This window comes from Cervus canadensis, chromosome 13, assembly GCF_019320065.1.
Source record: "Cervus canadensis isolate Bull #8, Minnesota chromosome 13, ASM1932006v1, whole genome shotgun sequence".
NCBI classification, from domain to species: Eukaryota; Metazoa; Chordata; class Mammalia; order Artiodactyla; family Cervidae; genus Cervus; species Cervus canadensis.
The window spans coordinates 10744577-10750101 of record NC_057398.1 but is presented as its reverse complement, the minus strand read 5'-3'; the positions used below and the strand labels follow the sequence as shown (position 1 = coordinate 10750101).

General features: G+C 44.2%; 1 long non-coding RNA gene across 1 annotated transcript; it reads left to right on the top strand.

Annotated features, from left to right (window-relative positions):
• The first annotated feature begins 1130 nt into the window (after window positions 1-1130).
• LOC122452207 lies at window positions 1131-3216 on the top strand. Its single transcript, XR_006272627.1, has 3 exons — window positions 1131-1201; window positions 1577-1712; window positions 2755-3216. It is a non-coding gene; the product is annotated as an uncharacterized LOC122452207 (long non-coding RNA).
• Window positions 3217-5525: the final 2309 nt, after the last annotated feature.

Here is a 5525-nt window from a genome sequence, read left to right as displayed (position 1 = left end):
GGATTGTGTGGCAAGAAGACAATGGAGTAGATCATCGCTGGGAGGAAAGGATGATGCCAATGAATCTGAATAGTGGAGGAAAATAAATAGAAGAACAAGTGTGTGTGTGTGTGTGTGTGTGTGTGCGCGCGCACGCGCGCGCACAGGGCGCTGGGAAAAATGGATGTGAAACCTGTGTCCTATTATCCCATATGATTTTTTACTACTTGATTAAACTTTTGCTAGAACCATGTTCAGAGAGTGAATTTAGAAAACTGTATAACCACCTTTAAGATGCCAGATTTCTCTCAATGCTATGTTGAGCTCTACTGTTTGGATCTGAAACAGTTTTGAGCAGGGGCGGGAGAGCAGGGGGTGTGGGTTGACTTTCAGTGCATTTGCCGTAACATTCCGGGATGAGGGCAGTGCCTCAGTTTTCTCCCTCTCTGTATCCCTCTTTGCTCGTGTCTCCATCTGAGAATGAAATGTTCTGTGGCACTGGATGGAGCTACATATGTGTCCCTTGCCCAAGACCCTCTGCAGTGGCCATGTCGTGGTGATATTTGCTATATTGAAATATACATCTATAACCTCTGCTCCTCCAAGTGACATCCTGTTTCTGTAACACTGTTGGGAGAATATGCACAGTTTTCCAGCAAAGGCCCTGAAGCTGTTTCTCACCAACCTTCCTCTGTGGCAGACTGTCTGAGGCCACGGTATAGCAGAGTGGGGTCCATGGTGGGGGCACAGATCTCTCCTTTTATTTGTGTTTACACGGAACATTGTTCTAGCAGCTATGAACTGTGACTTTGTAGAGGAAAGGGGGAAAGTCTTATGGTCTAATTAGTTTGGGAAATTCTGAGTTAAACAAGTGTGCTTCATTCTGCAAGACCTCTCTGAAGCTTTACTCTACCAATATGTGCTATGACTATCTGAGACAGGGGTAAAGATTTTCCTAAACATAGTTGACTCCAGAGCACTATAAACATCCCGTGGAAAAGTGCTCCCTGCGTCAGAGTTTGGAAAGAGTTGTGTGACTGAAGTAGAGTGGCCATGGTGTTTTCAGATGCCTGGCACACTCAGCAGGAGTTTATAAAAAGACCTCTAGCCATTACCCATCTTCACAAGGTCTTCAGTGAGCATGAAGCACTCAAGATTGACTGGAATTGGACCAATCTCCCTGCTCTGACACGTTTAGTTTGGATTGGAGCTCACTTTACAGGTGAGCCAGGATCGAGGTGTGAATTAGAGCCACTTCTGTCACCATCCCACATCTTATCACACTTGGGGTTTCATTTCCTCTCGCTACACACCCCTACAAATGGCTTCTTATGATAAAAAACAATTCATGTTGTTTTCCTTCTTAAAATTTGTTTCAAAAATACTTTGAAAACACTAGATACTTTTCTTTGGATATTGGAGCATAATACAATAGTAACTAGATATTGGGTCGGCCAGAAAGTTTTATTTGGGTTTTTTCATGAGAGATGAAACTTCCTCATCAACCCATTGTTTATGTTCTGCTTCTCTCGTTCCCATGTGAATACAAATGCAAGGTGTTTTTCAGTTTTCAGGAACTTTATTGTTTATAATCCAGGTTGATCCTTAGAGCAACTTGACAAGGAGGTGAAACCCCATTGTCTTATTCTGCTATAACAAAACTGCCCAGACCTGGTGGCTTACAAACAGTGGAAACTTATTTTGCTCAAGATTCTGGAAGCTGGAAGTCCAAGGTCAGTGTGCCAGCATGGTTGGGTTCTGGTGAAGTTTTCTTCCAAGTTGCAGAGGGCTGACTTCTCAGCGTGTCCTCACAGGGGGGAAGGAGTGAGGGAACTCTCTGGAGCCTCTTTTATAAGGGCACTAACTCCATTCGTGAATCCTCCACTCTTGTGACCTAATTACCTCCCAGAGCTCCACCTCCCAATGCCATCACACTGGGCATTAGATTTCAATGTATGATTTTTGCAGGGGATATAAACATTCAGCCTATAACACCGATTTTATAGAAAAGCAAATAACATATATGGATGCCTAGTTTATGAAGGTATTTGGCTAAGTGTTTTATGTGTTTAAGCTCATTTAAAGCTCTTCTCTGAAAGTGAAAGTCGCTCAGTCATGTCTGACTCTTTGCAACCCCATGGCCTATACAGTCCATGGAATTCTCCAGGCCAGAATGCTGGAGTGGGTAGCCTTTCCCTTCTCCAGGGAATCTTCCCAACCCAGGGATCGAACCCAGATCTCCCGCATTGCAGGCAGATTCTTTACCAGCTGAGCCACCAGGGAAGCCCAAGAATACTGGAGTGGGTAGCCTATCCCTTCTCCAGGGGATCTTCCTGACCCAGGAATTGAACCAAGGTCTCCTGCATTACAGATAGATTCTTTACCAACTGAGCTATGAGGGAAGCCCTTAAAGTTTTACATTAGGATATGTAAGGAAGCCCTTAAAGTTTTACATCAGGATATGTAAGGAAGCCCTTAAGGTTTTACATCAGGATATGCTAACCTCGTGTTAGAAGTGAAGAACTAGAGACTAAGAGTGAATTAACTTGCTTAGTCACATAACTTATAAAAGCAAGCTGTGGTGTTTAAACTCATGGTCGTTTAACCCCCAAGCCCACTCTCCTTCCATGATGGCATTCTCAACGAGGAAACTGAAAACAAGGTCAACTCAAGATTTGCCCAAGTTCACACGGCAGGTTGGGGAAAGTGCTGGAATTAGGACCTGGTTCACTTGACTTTTAGTCCAAGGGTCTGTCTTCTACGTACTTTTGCCAGGTCACTGGAAGGCGTTTTCAAGAGTAAGTAACGACCCGTGAAGTGTCACTGTCAGCGGCCACAACAACAACTGCCTGAGGGCGGCGGGGAGAGAAGACGAAGCCAGTGGCTGCAGATCTCCACCCCGCCCCCGGGGCCTCGGTGTGGCCAAGGAGCGCGGGTCCTGCGTTTCTCAGAACGCCGCCTTAACTTCGTTCTCTTCTGACACATAGTTAAGGTGCAGTGTACTTCAGGAGTTCGGGTTCTCCTTACCTCTTCTTTTCATGACCAAAAAAAAAAAAAAAAAAAGTAAGTCCCCTGCCTGTGAATCTTCAAGTTGTGAACTTTCCAGGATGAGAACCTGTCCTCATCAACGTCAGGCGTGAGTGAAACTGCAGCCTGCCCTCCATCTCCTATTGCTGATTCTCCTTCAGCTCTACCGTCTCCCACCTCCTCTCTCTCCTCCGGTCAGTAACTCTTCTTGCCCCGTATGCTAGCTGTTATACTGGACTACTGTACTTTTCAAGGTACTGTACTGTAAGGTTAAAAGTTTCCTTTAATTTTTGTGTTTGTTTTTTATGTATTATTCATGGGAAAAGTGTTATAAACCGATTACAGTCCAGTCCTATATAGTTAATTGCATTAGTTGGGTACCTACGCTAATTTTGTTGGACTTATGAACAAATTAGGCTTATGAATGTGCTCTTGGAACGGAGTTTGCTATGTAGAGAATTTACTACAGAGCAAATTCCACCACCTGCCCTTTGGTGGAATCTACTGTTTCCACTAATCAGATGAACGTGATTCAGTAACATCTCCCAGCGTTCCCCTATGTGAAATCCCGGGGCTGGTGTCATGGGGGCAGCTATGGAGCCACACAGCGCACACTTTCTCAGAGCCTGCAGTCTAAGCAGAGTGTGAGAAGTACTAGTGAAGAGGTACAAACTGTCAGGAAAGCAAGAGGTGAGACCCTTAGGTAGATAAAGAAGGAGTCCTGGACATGTAGCGTGCAATGCTCACCACTGTCTCTCAGAACAATTTCTGGGATGTCCTGCTTGTAGTTGCCATGTACTTAGCTCCTCAGGGACATTTACTGGGTAGTTCCTGAAAAGCAATAACTATAGGGCAAATTTTTGTTGCCATTTTCCCAAACCCAAAATCTTTTTGACGTTTTCCTTGATACCAGGTTGGGACAAAAAGGTGGTTATGTTTCTGAGTCCTGGGTCTCTCCTGAGAGCTCCTTGACCCACATGAGGCAGGAGTGTGAAGTGAAGGAGGAGAGAGGTCTGGTCTTTATGGAGTTGCTAGGTTCCAGTCCTCCTCTTGGGAGCTGGGAGTAGCTGTGTTCATCTGCTTTCTGTTTCCCAACTGACCCTTCCCTGCTCTTGGATGCAGTGGTGGGCAGAGTCTGAGCTTGGGCCCCCTGCGGGGTTATTGCCAGTGGAAGTGATGTAAGAAATCATTCTGCTTCCCCCCCCCCCCCACTCATCCAGGCTCTGACAATTGGGCAGAAACAGAGTCGTCCAAAGGCCAAATCAAATGGATGAAGCCAAAGCGAGGAGTTAAGGTAGCAGAATCTATATCCCATGTTTTGAGGGATTATTTCCTTTAGCTATTGAATGAGGATCTCGAGGTCAGGCCTTACTTCTGTGATTAACAAAAACTTTGAGGATAATGAGGGGAATATGGAAATTGGTTTAAGTTTCTCAAAGAAAAAGAGGTATTTTATAAATCCAAGGCAGTTGCATACAGCCTCCTGGGTTCAAAATTCCAGTGGGCTTACATTGGCCAAATTTATGTGTGCCTGTGCCCAATAATTTTCCCTCTTGCCCATTTAGGCTTCCAGATCATTAGGCTGAGAGAAGTAAGGACTTCCCTTGAGGAAATACAGAGCTGTTATTCCACTATTCCCTCCACCCCACCGTTGACTCAGGGAATCTCTGAGAATCTCTGGAAGGGACTTCAAAAGTCACGTAGTCCAGCTGCCAATATATTCCCTTGCTAAGCAGGCAAGTGGGAATAGAAAGTAAAAGTGCAGTTAATTCTCAAGCATTTGGATGTAGATTGTCCACAGACAGAGAGTGAGAGATTTGTGTGTTTGGAGACAGTGCTTGGGGTCTCTTCATATCTGTTCCTTCTCCAAGCTAAACAATCACAGATCATTTCACTGGTCCTTAGAGGACTGCTTTCAAACTTCTGAAATCGCATAAATTGAAGTCATTTTCATCTAACTAGGTTGATGCTGCCTTCATTTCCATTCCAGAAACTTTTGGCTATTCCCCATTCAGAAGGGACTGACTGCATTTGAAATAGGATGACAGAGGAATTACTCTCACTGAGATTACCCTTCAGCTACATCCCAGAACTGAGAGACTCTGCTAACTGCTACTGCCATAATGACTAGCAATCACGGCACAATCACGGAAATGAATTAAATTATTAATTTCAATAGCACCCCATGGTGCATTTATAAATTCCACCATCTGGGGAACATAAATATGGAGGTCCACATTCTAAACTTGGAGGCATGGTGCTTGGTGCCAACGGCTGTATCTTTGAAGGCAGTAAGATTTTTCAAGATACTATATGTGGAGCAGCAAGCTGTGCATTTGAGAGAAGGATCTGTCCCTGGGTCTCTATTAGCTTTACTATTTATTTAAGGATCTCTTCTCCTTTATTTTTTAACCAGTTCATATTGATAGATGCAATGTATAAAAATCTTGGTTTAGGAAGAGTACACGATGGGAAATAAAGTCAAACTCTTATTTGAACTATTTATTTATTCTCTCTCT